Source organism: Mustela nivalis, assembly GCF_964662115.1.
Source record: "Mustela nivalis genome assembly, chromosome: 7".
NCBI lineage: Eukaryota > Metazoa > Chordata > Mammalia > Carnivora > Mustelidae > Mustela > Mustela nivalis.
In genome coordinates this window covers 72543900-72560610 of record NC_139026.1, presented here as the reverse complement: position 1 = coordinate 72560610, position 16711 = coordinate 72543900, and the positions used below count along the sequence as shown (strand labels likewise).

Below are 16711 nucleotides of genomic sequence, written 5' to 3'. Positions count from 1 at the left end.
TTTTGTTGTAGTTGTTGACATTAACATTGCTTATCTTAGGGACTTGAACAAAATTCTACACTCTCCTTCCAAGTTAAAAGAAAAAGCAAATCACCTAAAATATGATCTAATACTAAAAGATGAAGGCATTATTGAGGGAGAATAATCATCATAGATAGATAAATTCACAACCAGTCAATATTCTTTCTTTTCAAACTCTAGATTATGATCTTCCTGTTAAAAAAAATCATGTCCATGATTAGTTGCTGAAACCAATGGGTAAGAATGATAGGAAGATAGTATAGAAAGAGAACAAATCATTTTACAAGAAAATGAAAGAGAAAAGTAATATGTGGAATCATAATTTTTCAATGAAAAGATTGATGCAGAAAAGGAAAAAAACGATTAAGGATTAAGTTTCAGTGATATGAAAATAAAGGAAAACTCTACTAAAGAAAAAATTAGAATTTGAATAAATTAATACAAATTTGAAATGTGTTAGGAGAAAAGACAGTATTAAAGAAGAAAATTATCTAGAAATGTTTGGGAAAATATCTACAAAAGCAGATTAACAACAAGAAGCTAAAATATCAATCTAAAAGTAAATCTCTTCTAATTGAAAGTAAGGTAAAATAAATCACTTCTATTTCACTACACATCTGCTTGTATTAAATGTCAGTTATAAAAATAAAAGAAGTTAATTTCCATTAGTCTTTTTTATTTCTATGTAGATATTCTAAACCCTTAAGCATTAGAAATTTACCCCAAAGATACAGATGTAGTGAAAAGAAGGGCCTTCTGTAACCCAATGTTTATAGCAGCAATGGCCACAGTCGCCAAACTATGGAAATAACCAAGATGCCCTTCAATGGACGAATGGATAAGGAAGATGTGGTCCATATAAACTATGGAGTATTATGCCTCCATCAAAAATGATGAATACCCAACTTTTGTAGCAACATGGACGGGACTGGAAGAGATAATGCTGAGTGAAATAAGTCAAGCAGAGAGAGTCAATTATCATATGGTTTCGCTTATTTGTGGAGCATAACAAATAGCATGGAGGACATGGGGAGTTAGAGAGGAGAAGGGATTTGGGGGAAATTGGAAGGGGAGGTGAATCAAGAGAGACTATGGACTTTGAAAAACAATCTGAGGGGTTTGAAGTGGCGGGGGGGTGGGAGGTTGGGGTACCAGGTGGTGGGTATTAGGAGCGCATGGATTGCATGGAGCACTGGTGAAAAAATAATGAATACTGTTATGCTGAAAAGAAATAAATTTAATAAAAAAAAGAAATAGGCAAACAAAAATAGAAAATGTTCAAATATATTGAGATAAAAGTAGATTTGCAAAGATTTTTAAATGTTACATAGATAGGCAGTGTAAGAGTGCCATCTAAAACTTTATTGGTTTCTCATCTTATGGACAATTCAGTACAATAACATTAGAGCCAAACCAGACTATAATTCTTAAGGTGAATCTGATGTACTTATATAAAAAAATATATAAAGCCAACGAAGGATTAAGTATAAAACATGAAAGACCAAATACCAAATTCATTGATTAGGGTCCAATTTATTCTCTGTGTACCCAGTTCTAACATTTTTGGTTTTGGTCATTTATGTTGGTTGATTGGTTAGTTGTTTTGAAGTGTGGTTTGTTTTGTCTTTATTATAGTCCTTAGTGCCCGGCTGTAAATCATCTGTTTGAAGCTTTGGAATGTGATGCGTTTCTTTTTAGGGGGACAGTGTGATGTCACAACTAAGACCATGGATTTTAGAGACAAACTATCTAGGTTCATATCCTGCCTCTGCTGCTCATTAACTACTCTCTATGCCTCAGTTTTCCCATCTGTTAAGCAAGGCTGGTAATAATATCTATCTGGTAGGGTTATGGTGAGGATAAAAATCAATGAATACGCATAATGGAAGTACTTTTCTCATAATATGCACTACTCAAGTTTTGCTATTAAGACCAGAAAGGAATTCAAACATTTTATACTATGAGACTTGTGTTTAATCCATCATGTTATTTGACCTAATGAAGGTTATCCTTCTGAGCTTACTTGTAAGCAAATTACTATGGGTGAATTAGAATTAGCATATTCTTCCCAGTTATAGACAGCAGCCTCAAATACAGTTAATATAACTCATTTTAACTATTAAGCATAACACTAAGTTAAAAAAAACTATATTTTTATATATGATGTAAATTTATAAATTTGAAGAACAAACCATTTTTTTTATTCAGCAGTTATTTACTGACTCTCTTGAAACAGCTGACTCTAAAATAAATGTGAAATAATTTAAATTCCTTCAGAGTATGGAACTTCATGAAATCTTCAGATAGGCATAAAATACTTTTCTCTGAACTGATTAAAGAGAAAAAAAAGTTGTGTCTGAAATTAAATAAACCTAAAACCCATTTTGTCAGAATTGCTGAGAAACTGACACCAGACAGTTTGACCAAATCTGAGGAAAAGTTTGAATAGTCTCTCCAAAAACTATCAGTCTCTTACAGAATATGTCTTCATTTCTATTAGGTGAACAGTATATATATATATATATATATATATATATATATATATATATATTTTTTTTTTTTTTTAATTTTCAAAAAGGAAGTGGAGGAGGGCATGAAAGAGAAAAAAGGGAAAGAAGTAAAAGTTAGTAGAACCTAAGAAACAAATTTAGGGTTTGGCCTAATATTAATCATTTTACCGAAAAGCAGATGAACATAAAATTTATTAAGCCTAGATATTGTATGAGGCTAAGTAGATTTGAACAATGAAAGGAATATTACTTAGGAGGTGATTTGGAAGTCCATTAGACATTCATTTGAAGGCAGACATAGAGATGTCACAAAAGTGGGTAAACTGTCCGTCATTATAATAATACATTGAGTCTCTTTTATATGGCTGGGGTGTACAACAAAGAACATTAAACCCACTGATAAGACCCGATATTCATTGTCAGCTCACCATTTGTTTAAAAAAACAAGACAGAATATCAACTTTTATAAAAATCTCTTGGTTTAGAAGTAGAGGAATAAAATAAGCTGTGAAAAGCAAATACAGGAGACAAAGATGGGAAAAGAGGAAAGGAATTAGAAGAAAGAGGATTCAGATTCTGTAAGGTGGGCCCTTTTACCAAATATACTTGTACTAAAGATGCTCGTGACTAAGTTTTGTATGTAATCTCATTACCTTCTGTGAAATATCATTAAGTTCATATTTGGATAAAATTTATTTGGGGAAGAGAAATAGGGACAATAGCAAGGAGATAAGATTTATAGTAAGATAATCTCATCTATAACTTAATGTGAATTTAGTCAAGATCAATTTTTTCCAACTTTCCTTTGAGCTCCTCAGCACAATACGGAGAGGCTCAGAAGGGAAGTCGTATGGATGATTTTTGAGTTCGGAACAAGGTACAAAGTGATGCTCTGCTATTCTATCACTACCCATTTCCCAACTCCCAAAAAAGTACAATCAATGACACTGGCCTTTGAGGAAAGAGAAAAGTGGTATAATATAGGGGCACCTGGGTGTCTTCCCTCTGGCTTTATCATAGCTCAGGCCATGATCTCAGGGCCATGGGATAGAGCTCCACATTGGGCTCTGTGCTCAGTGGGGAGTCTGCTTGAAATTCTCTCCCTCTTCCTCTGCCCTCCTGTACTCTCTCACTCTCTCCCCGCCCTTTCCCTGTCATGCAATCAATCCATCAATAAGTCTTTAGAAAAGGAAACAGAAAAGGGGTATAATAGAAGAAGGTGAGGGTAAAAAAAGAGAGGCTGACAGTGTTGAGGACAAAATTATCTCTTTATTTTATCTATGCTACCCCTTCAAACTAAAAAAAAGGAAAAGAAACAAATGCTTTCCTTTTCCTTCTTAAACTACAAGTACCCTTGACGACCGGTTCTAAACCTGTTTGACCTGTAGCCCAGATACTAATTTATGGATTAAATAAGCTTTTGTGGATTGGCCGGCTACCCAAAAAAAATTATAATTTTATTTCTGTAGGAAAATGTGTTGTAAATTCCAAGTTCCAAACAAACTATTTGAAACAACCTGTTCACAAGTTTGGGACAGCTTGCACACTGTGTGTTTTGGATTTACAAAGTTAAATGACACCTTACTGGTTAAAAACGTATTATGACATGTGAATCATATAACTATTATTAATCTTCAATAAATTCTGCTGGAGTAAGTATCCTAAGGTGTGCTAACTTAATTTAAACCTCTGTAAAATGTAGCTGGTAAATTTCCAAGAACAGATTGACTCACGATATTTTCAATGTCCAAAAATTTGTCTTTTAGTCATAAAGTAAAGAAAACCATGTTGCATATTTCAACACTTATGTCTTCAATCTAAAATAAAAATGAAGTCCAAATGTAGCCAATATCAAAAATGAACCAATCAAGAATATCAAAGTTTAAAACTGTTTCCTTTGATTTATTTTTAATATAGAAAACAAAACTTTGGAATTAATAATAGAAAGCACATACAGTTCTAATTATACACAAAAACTAAAATATAAGAGTGTAGATATTCCCCAAATATTATCACCTGTTATTGCTATACATCATTTTTTCTGAGTTATTCAATATTCTTTGCAACCACTATCCAATTCACGATATATGAAATTATATAAATTATAGTAATAATGTGAAATACTTGCTTTCAATCTAAATAATAAAGAATTATTGCCTGTGTTATAAACCAATCTTGATTTCCAAGCCAATGAGAACATTTGGTTTTTCTCACTCTGGGTTCCATACCTAGCTTTAAATTATGTTGCTCATTTATTTGAAATTTAAGACTTGTCAACATTAAAAAAAACTTACTCAAATGATTTTTGCATCCCCATACAAGACTTAAATAAAATTCTACATCCATTCTCCTAAATGTTTATCATCTTTAGACCCTACATATAAGAAATTTAATTATTTAGGTAACTTATGCTATCATGTCTTTTCCTTCCTCTTTTAAGTTTTTAGATCTATGATTTCTTTGTTCTTTTACTCATTGCCTTTCTAAATTTAATTGGTATCATTAAATGATAATGTTTAAACTGTATTAATTAAAGCAATATCTACTTAATTGATACATTTTAAACAATATAATTTATATTATCACATAATTTTTACTATGAAAGTTCATCATTCATATTCATATTCTCTTTTTTTAAGATTTTATTTATTTATTTGAGAAAGAGAGAGTCAAGAGCATGCGCATGAGCAGGGGGAGGAGGCAGAGGGAGAGAGAGAAGCAGATTCCCTGCTGTGCAGCAGCCTGACTTGGGGCTTAATCCCAGGTCCTCCCCTCCCCTCTAGACCATGATCTGAGCCCAAGGCAGATGCTCAACTAGCTGAGCCACCCAGGCGCCCTTCATTCACGTTCTTTTTGTCACATTTTTAGGACCATGATAGTTTACTTTAAAAATACTAATTAGCGCAGTATTGTTTTTAACTGTATATGTAGAAGTATTACTGACCTCATGAAAAAGAAAGCGTGATACGTTTTTATTTTTTTTGAAAGGGAATCTTTCAAGCTTCAGTGTCTAATAAATTCTCTTTCATTTACTTTCTTATTTCCTTCCCTTCTTATGATTATACTTAGCTGCTACTATTACCTGTCTTTCATATATTCCTTTTCTTAAGATCCCTTTTTATTTTACTGAATCCTGTTAAATAATCTTTCAGTATAAGGTGAGTGAATAGAATAGTAAACTAGACTAATGCATGATTGAAAGTGTCTCTTGCGTAATATAAGAAACAGTTAAATACCTTTTTTTTTGCTCCTAACTTTGAAGACATTGCTTAATTTTCCTTGAGTATTCACTGCTGTGATGAAATTTTAATATAAATAATATTCTCATTCCTTCAAATGTAATATTTCTCCATATATACACTTTCAATCTGTATGATATATATATAACCTGTACTTTATATGTAACATATATGAGATATAACTTACGTGTGTGTGTGTGTGTGTGTGTGTGTAATTTGAGAAGGTGGCTGATTTCCAAAATCTCAACAGAACAAACAAGATGGGAGACTCTTAATCTCACAAAACAAACTGAGGGTTGCGGGGGGGGGGTAGGGAAAGGGGGGTTGGGTTATGGATATTGGGAAAGGTATGATGTGCTATGATGAGTGCTGTGAAGTGTGTAAACCTGGTGATTCACAGACCTGTAATCCTGGGGCTAATAATACATTATATGTTAATAAAAACTAAATAAATAAATAAGCAAGCACATGATAAGATGTGAAAATATCTTCACTATGCCATATTTATGAAATAACTACCGTCAGTATTGGGAGGTAACATCAACAAAGAATCCTAGCCCATATTTGGGAAAATGTTTAAAAAATACTTTTTCTTTTAAAAATTTCCATTTTGTGGTTGTTTTATTTCTAGCATATCTAAAAAATGTGCCAGTATGTCAAAAGGGCCACATTTCCGGTCTACTCCTGTTCACCATTTCAGACATTAAAAGGAAACTCGTCTTCTTCCCACCCCACACCATTGACGTGCTATATCTGCTCTTTGTCCTCACCTCTTCCCAGGGAATGACATAATTCCTGAACTACCTCTTGGGACCAAGGGTAAACACTGACAGCAACAAGGTCTTCCTTGGGAGGTTAGGCCACAGAAAACATTAGTAAACCGTGGCAGTGGCTTGGGCTGTTTGGGAAGGAATTCCTGGTTCTGTGTCCTTGTAGTATGGGATAGAAGGGCAGGAGATAGGGTCTTGGGTATCTGTGTGAGCCTATCCTGGCCCCTCATATCTTCTCCTTGTGAGAAGTGTCATGGCCAGAACAGGGCTGATGTGGGTCCCTCTAAATGCCCTGGTAGTTCACATCTGAAGCTAGTACAGGCTGTTTTAAGAATTTCATTTAACACTTCAAAATTTTTTCTGTAAGGTAGTGGCCAGGGTCAATGATTAGATATCCAAGTCTAATTCCATTACTGACACACCTCCCCTTAGAGGTCTGCCTAAAGGCTTAAGGGAGGACATAGCCCTCTCTTTAAGGACTTCATGAACAGCTCCTCCGTCCCCATAGCCCTTGTTTAGAGAATTCATAATCTTTCCATCCTGGGAAACTCATAATTTCAGCGAAATGAAAAAGGAAAAAAATTTCCCTTCACTAAAGTTTAAGACTATTGGGTTATTATGGTAGTGATATAGTAGTAGTGGTAGCAGTTATTAGAATTTAGTTTATATAATAATCATGAGACCAATATTAGTATCCAAACTTTTTTAAAATGTGGATCATGGACGCTCTAAGATGTGATAGGTAAACAATCAAAAATAGATTTGGGTTTTTTTATTGGATTGGATGCTCTTCAACTGTGTTTCCTAATTTGTAATGGACCAAATTCTAGTCAACATAGACCATTGATACTAATCAGGGAGTTTCTCGACAGTAACTAACTATTCTTTGGTTATCACCATAATATATTACTCTTCTGTGTACAGTTTATTCACACACACACACATTTCTGAGCAGCTTGGATTTAGTTACTTTTTTCTTTTTTTAAGAACTAACTGAATGTAGCCTGTAAAAAATTATTTCTGAGTGAAGAATCCTGAAAATATAGGATAACTTTTGTTTGCCTGTTTTTGTTTTGTTTGTTTGTTTTCCAAGAAGAAAGTTCTTAGGTATATTTCTTCAAGAGACTCAGAAATGTTGTCAAATTGGTGCTCATTTTTCTGATTATCATATAATATCCAATAGTTATTCTTGACAGTCTGTAAATAAAATTTTCATTTTCTACTACTGTCCTCAACAATTGCTAAAGAAATTAACTAGAGTTCCTTATATAACTTATATGTGAAAATATTGCCTGTGTCACTGGAATATTTACAGCCATTCTATTGTAATATATAATATTGATTTAATAATATAAGAAGTCCTATAATATACTACCTCAAAGGCAGAGACCATAGCACTTTCTATATGTGATCAGCATCCAGAAAATTTAATGAAGCGTGATTGTTGGAGATATGTACATAGAATGATCTCCCTGAGAAGGAAGTGAGTACTAAAGAACACTTTGAGCTTGAACTCTAATTCTAAGACTTGGGTAATTTATTTGGGAAAAGTTTTTCTAATGAATATAACCATAAACTGCCTACTTTCCATAAAAACCCATTTTTATGATTTACAGAACAATGCATTGCCCTACCTCACAATTTTTATTCTCAGTCTAGGCGAGATGCCACATCCGCAACTGAAGTAGGGAAGAAATGATATGCTTTCAACATTCAAGTGGGTATAACTTTCCCACTTCCTTTATATGTATAGTACTGAAAACTGGACAGTGCAGATGGAGAATCATTGCTGTTTTTATTTCACAAGCTTATAATTCTCTCAAATTCAGAAACTTGTATGAATGCATTTACAGCCCCTCAGTGATCATCCATTCTTAATAACCAGGAATGCCTCATGGTATATAGTTGATGGTGATCATGGTTTGGTGACTGAGAGTCATGGTACCAGTCACTGATATTGTAGTTTTTATGTTGCCTACTCTACTCCTTAAAGGAACACCATCTAGTGGAAATATATGTGTGAATCACATGTATAATTTCAAGTTTTCAAAGAAGCCACACTCAAAAAAATAAAAGAAAAAGGTAAAAATTATTTTAATAATTCATTTAACCCAATATATCCAAGACATAATGAAGTCAACATGTAATTTTTATTTAAAAGTAATTTATTTGAAATTCATTTTTCTTTATTAAGCTTTTGAACCTAGTGCATATTTAGCATATCTCAATTTAGACTAGCCACACCTCAAGTACTCAGTAGCCACAGCCACTGTCTACTCTGTGGAACAGGGCAGCAGATGCATCATTTTGTGCTTTTGCCAGCCCTTTTCAAGTTCTTGCAAACAACCAACACACCATGATCAAGAACCTGAGTTGATCCTGGAGAGCAAGCAACAGAAAATACTCAGGTTTACCAATCACTTGGATCTGGAGTTCATTGTGTTGAACTAAGTGGCGAGAGCCAAGATCCTATGGGAAGCCTTGAGTCTTTATGTTTAGAAATGGGCAGACAGCATCCTCCTTCCAACTGACTATCAGTGATGGGGATTGGAATAGACTATCTGTGGTGTTTCTGGGATTTGTAAACATCTCTGCTTCCCTCAGTGTCCAATCTCTATTTGGTACCTTCAAAGCTCAAGTCATACTTGGCGATCAGAAGTTGAGTTTCACCAAAGCATCGTGAAATGGTAGCACAATGCTATTCTAGGATAATGTGAATAATCATGGGATCAGAAGACTGCTCACTGAAATTTATGTCTCTTATCTGAGGCCACCTGAGTGGTTATTCCAGAAAAGAGAATCAGTTTTCCTCATCTATAAAACTAGGAGATGGCCAAATGAGCAGCATAGTTCCTTCCTATGCTGAAATTGTGTGACTACCATATAAACTAAGTAAATACCATAAAAGAATAAATCTAAAATCATTTACTGAATGCACTCAAGCCTTATTAACATAGAATTATAAGTGTATTCTAAATCTATGAAAAGCTAAATTTATGAAATATTATTATACAAAAGAGGTTCTCATTTTTTTTTTAACAGAAAATGAGATATCTGCAGTATAGATGGTGATCGAATAGAACTTACAAGCTAGGCTTTCCTTAAAGTTGTCCTAATTTATTACTTGCCACATTATTTCATGTGGAGCCAGAGAAGTTATTTTTAAAGATAAAGTATACATTAGTGTCCTTTAAACATATTTTAAGACACAATGAATTGGGATAAAGTTAAACAAAATTAAAAGATAAAATAAAACTCAGTGTGTAGCTTGGGAAATCAGAATCCTCAAGAATGATTTGAGGCAGTGCCAGAACCAGCATAATTTCTAAATTATTTTTAAGCCCCAGGACTATAGATTCAGAATATTTTTTAAAGAACAACCTCACCTCCTTTGATTTCTCTCAATAATCCTTTTCTCTATGTGCCTCTTACGTAGTCATTGGTTCAATTATTTAGTAACTATTTACTAAAACCCTCTTATACCTATTAGCAAATACTGTGATAAGCATCAGAAAGATGACAATGTACAAGATACAATTCCTGCCTTAAAGAAGCTTCCAGAAATTGAGTGCTGTGAAGAGACAAGTTCAACACGCTGTGGTAAGTGCTAACATAGGAGTAAGTTTGCATTACAGGCACCTTCAAGGTGTACAAAGTAGCGTAGGAGAAACAGTTTGCTTAGCCTTGGATAAGTCTGGGAAAGCTTTTTAGACGAAGACTTCAAAACTGAAGCTGACTCAGAAACCCACCAAGAGATGGAAGCAGGAGCTGTCTGAAAGAGGTCAGGCATGTTTCCTACAAAGGAACAGTGTGTTCCCAATTCCAGAAGAAAGAATGCAGCGCATTTTGGGGAAGAGCAGAGTGCCCAGATCACCAGTTAGAGGAAAGTACTGAGGACAGGGTGGAGATGTGTCATCCTGGATCTCACCATCAATGTCTGAGACCGGAGATGATCGGGAGAAATTATTTGAATGAGTGAATAATGGAAAATGCCAAAATAAGAGGAAATTTCAAATTATACACATTTCCATCTTGCAAACTTACTTCTTTCAATAATTAGTACTCCCTGCTTAAATTGGATTTTACAGTGCATCTAGGAAACCGAAGGCTGAAAATACTGCTTAGCAAATATTGGGTAGGCATTTGATATAAGGACAGATAAGAACAATCGTAATTAGTACATCAGTTGTTTCTTTGTAAGTATGTGTTTTTAAAGTATTTTAAAATCATTCATTTTCTTAAGTATTATAAGTACCCCCTCTGCAAGCTCAAATACAAACTTCATTTGCATCATTTTTATTTGTTCAACGGGAGAAACTGCTGCCCAGCACTTATAAAACAGCTACATATTCTAAATTGGTGGAATCAAGATGATTAGTTTTTTAATGTATTTTTATTATTATACATTTCCCTCTTTAAACCAGTAAGTTGACATCCATACTAAAAGCATGTAACTTAAACTTTGTAATTAAATTGCATTGCCCAGGTTTGTCCATGATATCTCACCGTATGTGATCCAAGAAGTCTGTACAATGAACAAACAGAACTTGAAGAAATTAAAATGCTATTGTTAAGTGAAAAGCCCTCATAGATACACATAGAAACAATCCACTCCCCTTCCTTGAAATGCCCCTTTTTATTTTTTGTTTCTGAGAAGAAAAGCAAAAGAAAACTGTATTAATTTCCTGTGGCTGTTTTAACAAATTACCACAAGCTTAGTGGCTTAAAACAACACAAACTTATTTTTTTATAGTTTTAGGGGTCAGAAGTCCAAAAGGGATCTTCACTGGGCTAAAATCAAGATGTTGGCAAGGCAACACCCCTTTCTGGAGGACTTTGGGGAAAATTCATTTTCTTGTCTTTTATAACTCCTTGAGACTGCCTACAATAGTTGTCTTATGATCCCCGTCCAAGTTCAAAGCCGGCAAAACGAGTCTTTCTCAGTATACTATCTCTCTGTCTCCTTCTTCTCCATCTGAGGGGCCTTGTGATCACACTGGGTTCTTCTGGATAATCCAGGATGATCTCCCCATTTTAACTGATTTGCAATTTCAATTTCATCTGCAACTTTAATTCCCCCTTGCTCTGTAATGTAACATATTTACAGGTTACAGGTATTAAGATGTGGGTCTCTTGGGGGGCCTTTACTCTATCTCCCAAAGAAATTATCAGACTAAAAACATTGATCCATTTTTAATCTACCTTATATATTAACTGCATTTTATTTTTGTCCAGTAAGATTTGATTGGAACATGATGCTAGGCTTTCATGTAATCTCAAAGAAGACATAAGACAAAATTCCTGTCCTCATGAAGTTTGCAGAGAGAAATCTAAATATACAGGTACAAAGTAGAAATCGTGTGGGACAAGGGTCTTTCATCACTTTAAGTTAGCCACAGTTAATGTGAAAATGTAACAATAATAACAATTATTTTATTATATGACTCATAATATACTATTAGAAGACCAAAATATGTCTTTCATTGATTGGATGATTCATCACTCCATAGAGAAAATGAAAAATTTGGTCAGTCAACTGACTGAGCTACATGATGCTAAACAGCTAATTTAAAGGATCTTTTATTTCATCAATATAATTTTTTCTCCACTCAAGTGACAGAATATTGTAGAATAAACTAGAGGTGGTACCAAATTTTCAAAGTTACCCATGGATCCGTCCTTTTAATGTTCTAGGAGAAAAAAAAAAAAAAAAAACAGGTTTGAGATCAAAGCCCTCATCTAATTTCCTTCAGTGGTATGTATTACAGACTTTATCAAGTTAGTTAATCTTTTTCTTCATACTCCATTTTCTTCCAGAAAAAAAAGTTTAAAATTCTACTTCAAATTTCTCTTCTGAGTGTGCTAATCAAAGATTTAAATCTTAAAAAATCACTCTTAACTCTTTGTTAGAAAAAAAAAGAGGATTATTTACATTCTTCTCTCAACTACAAAATGTTGTAGAGTTCAGTTAATGAACAGATTTTACTTTCTATCACAGTTAATGATGCTAATTTCAGGGGTTGGCTTAACATGCTGTTGAATGCCTACTAAGTGTTAGTGCTATTCTAGAAGGTGTGGATACACTAGAAAATAAGAAAAACAAGGGGAGACCAAAAACCTATTAAATAAGCCAGAAAAAATAATCAAATGATGATAAGTGCTATGCAGAAAATTAAAATAATTGTGATCTTGAGTGACTGGGTGTCCAGAATGTGTGATCAGAGATGGCCTCTCTCAAAACAAGACATTTAAGTTGAGATCTGAATAACAAAGAGAAACGAATAATGCAGAAATTAGTAGAAGTACATGCCAGTAATCCAGTGGGACCACTAATGGAAGTAAGCATGAGTTCAAGCTTGATGTATTTCATGTAAGAAGACCAGTAGAGCTGTAACATAGTAGGCCAGCAGGCTGGAAGGAAAGTAGTACAAAGTGGTCTTAGAGGGACAGCCACAACCTAAATCACAGAGAATTCTGAAAGCCATGGTAAAATAAATGATGGGAATTAATTGAAATGTTTAAAGCAAGAAGTAGTTATTATTTGATATACATTATAAAAAGACCATTCTGCCTGCTATGTGATAGGACAATTAATTGTAAGGGGGGGAAGTGGAAGTAGAAGAGCAACAGGATTTTATTATAATAATCTAAGTAAATGATGATGTGATTTGGCGAAAACAATGTAACAAGAATGAAGAAAAGTGACTGACTATGTGTTATCTTTGGGGAGGTAGTACAAAGAATTTGGTAACTGCATGGGAAAGACAGAAGATAAAAATCAATACCTGACGTGTTTTTGCATTGAGAAAGTGGCTAGAAGCTTGTGCAATTTATAGTGATAGAGAAGACAAACAGAGGAGCAGGTTGTGGGGCAAATGAAGAGTTCTATTTTGCCTGTGTTTGAGATTGTTACTAGACATCTGGGTAGAGATGCAGACTGTATCAATCTGCAAATTTGAGGGAGAAAGCTGGATTCCTGATAAAAATTTGAGTCATCGTACTATTAATGCGTTTTGGTATACAAGACTGTATGAAGATATTTAGGGAGAATAAATAGGGAAAGAAGAGAGCTTGGGCATTGACAAGGAAACCCCAACATTTATATTTTAAGTAGAGTAGAAAGAGTCAGCAAAGACTGGAGTCTACCAGTGGGGCAAAAGTTAGGACAATATAGTGTAGGGACTGGAGGAAATTAATGTCTATTGCATTCAATATTTTGGATTAAGTTCTTTGGATCACAGGAAATATATGTCTCTAAGGTCAAGCAAAAGGATTTGAAGAGTGATGTGGGAGGGAGAAGAAGGAAAAAAAAAACACGGATTGGCAAACACTAATAAAACAATTACATGATTTCCTTCAGAAGTGCTTAATAGGTAGAGAAACAGAAAAGCTTGTGTAAACCAGAGTGGATGTAGTAAAAAAGCAAAGTGGACTTTGAAGGCGCTTAGAAGAGTAGGAGAAGTGATATCCAAATGGGTCTGAAATCAACAGAGAATTAAGTGAAGTTGGAGGAACTCATGGGTTAAGAGACAAAAAAAGACTTAAAGGAATGAAATTTTATAAGACCGAAATGCACGTCCTGTTGAAACAAGAAAGTTAAAGCTTCCTTTATGTTACACCAGGGGAAGTCATTCGTATTAAATTCCTAGAACTGTGCTCACATAAAATAAAATGTGGATAGTGTTTCCTGGAGTCATCCTATGTGGCCTCATTGGAGGACTAGAAGATTGCAGTTAGAGTCTTGAAAAAGAAGTTATGATTTCAGATATGGGACATTACTGGTGCTGATAGAGAAGAGGGTTTGGTCATGTAACTAAGTGTCAGAATTAAGTGTAGGGTATTGAAAGGACAGTTCATGAACACTAAAGCCATCTAAAAAAGGGGCATGAGATCTGTCACCAAAGATGACATGAAAAAATCAGAAATGCTTAAAGTTAGAGAAGACCTTGAAATACAAAGAGAAAACTTATTTAAGCAAACACTGATTAGATTTGAAAACATATGAAAAGAGAGTATCATTATTAACCATAATATACTTCAAGAGGGGAAAAAAAGAGAAGAAAAATGATGAGAGAGAATTGGAGAAAGAGGGGGAATAGGGACTAAAAAGAAAGGGAGATAGGTTTTGACAAATCAGGACCAAAAGACTGCTACAGACTATAGCATCTGTTCCCCTTAAATGCATTTTTCTCTTAAATGGTCTGTCTTGTTCCTGTCTGGTCCATATTCACAAAGCTTCACTAGAAATCCTTTTAAAATGCAAAATGGATCACAGCACTCACCTTCAATAGTTTCCCATTATCAACAGAATATTGTCCAAGCTCCTTAGTGTGGCAATCAAGGACCCTGACGATCTGATCACTGCCTATTCTATCAGACAAATCTCCCACTACATTCTTCATCATTTCTTTTCAATATGATCACTCTTCCTTCCGTGCAAACACCATGTTGCTCCTCACATTTGTGTCATGCTCAGTTTACTTTTAACTGTGTTGTACCTTGAGAACTGCATCATATTCTTTATGAAACCATCTCTAGTTCTCTACCTGTTCCGTTCATCCATTCCCTGACCTCTCTATACCAAGGAAGAGCCATCACCCTATCTCTTCCTATTCTGTACTACCCTTCTGTACCTTCTACTGCTTCTATTATTCCATATATTCACTTGTATTATTTGTTAACAAAGGTCTCTAAGCTTCTTTAGGGCACAGATATTGTTTCTTTAGCAAAGTGCCTAGAAAATAATTGGTGCTCAGTGGTGTTTGCTGAATAGATGTTACTTACTATAAGGCGGAAGCCTTGATAAAGAACAAATGAAAGATGTTACATTAGAAAGTCTGAAAAGTAATCAGATCAGACTAGAACATTTTTGATAGTTTTCTATGATTAATATAATAGTCTTGATCCAAATTCTGAAGCCTAATCAGCTCCATAATACTGAAAAAATTGGATTATAGAAATATAATATGGCACATATATCATATACAATGCACTACCAATGAATTCTGGGACAGTATCCCATAATCAAATATGTTGATATGTCTGCCATGACATATATGAGTATTCACACTAATAAACACTCCCTTGTCTGTCCATTTAGGTTTTTTGCAAAATTAATTACCAAAAATCTTAATACATATTTCCAGTGATAAAATGACTTTCAAAAAGCTCTCAGAACTACAAATAAGGAATTGTAAATCTGTATGAAAATGCACTTTGGGGGTGCCTGGGTGGTTGAGTGGGTTAAGCCTTGCGTTTGGCTGAGGTCATGATCTCAGGGTCCTAGATTGAGCCCCCCGAATGGCAGGGAGCCTGCTTCTCCCTCTCTCTCTGCCTGCCTCTCTTGCCTACTTGTGATCTCTCTCCCTCTGTCAAATAAATAAATAAAATCTTAAAAAAAAAAAGAAAGAAAGAAAGAAAGTGCACTTTGTAGCTACTAGAAAATTCATAGGACTGTCATAGAAGTCAACTACTATAAGTACTTCATTCTCCCTCATTTGGTAATAAAATAATGCATTCACACAATTGCTCAAATAGAGGAGCCACATACATAGATGAATATAAAAGGTTTGGGTTTTTTTTTTTTTAAGATTTTATTTATTTGACAGAGAGAGAGAGGTCACAAGTAGGCAGAAAGGTAGGTGGGGGGGTGGGGAGCAGGCTCCCCGCTGAGCAGAGACCCCAATGTGGGGCTCGATCCCAGGACCCTGAGATCATGGCCTGAGAGGAAGGCAGAGGCTTAACCCACTGGGCCACCCAGGTACCCAGGTTTTTCTTTTTAACATTTTGTATAGTTATGTAGATTGAGTATTTAAGAGAATAAAACACAAATAATATAGAACTAATCATTACATTTTAATGTAAATTCCTGGATGAATCCATAACTCTCCAGTAACATTTTAGTCTGGTTTCAAGATCACCTTGTTGATACCTTCCAGGTGTCACTGTTAGAATGACTTTAGCTCTAAATCAAGAATCAGACTTTTATCTGTAAAGAATGAGCTAAAGGTTACTGGAGGGGAGTTGGGCAGGGGGATGGGTTCAACAGGTGATGGGTAGTAAGGAGGCCATTTTTGATGAGCACTGAGTGTTTGTAAGTCATGAATCATTAAATACTACACCTGAAACCAATATTGTACTGTATGTTAACTAGCTGGAATTTAAGCATAAA

The 16711-nt window shown here is 34.6% G+C and overlaps 1 long non-coding RNA gene across 2 annotated transcripts in view; it reads left to right on the top strand.

Moving 5' to 3' along the window:
* The first annotated feature begins 1794 nt into the window (after positions 1-1794).
* LOC309868579 overlaps positions 1795-16711 on the top strand; it is a 31085-nt gene continuing 16168 nt past the window's right edge. The window contains exons 1-4 of one of the 2 annotated variants that reach the window (XR_014313734.1): positions 1795-1846; positions 3342-3408; positions 10031-10140; positions 11780-11882. This is a non-coding gene — a long non-coding RNA (uncharacterized lncRNA). Of the gene's footprint in view, positions 1847-3341; positions 3409-10030; positions 10141-11775; positions 11883-16711 lie in introns of both variants that reach the window. The other variant, XR_014313735.1, reaches the window with a different exon arrangement.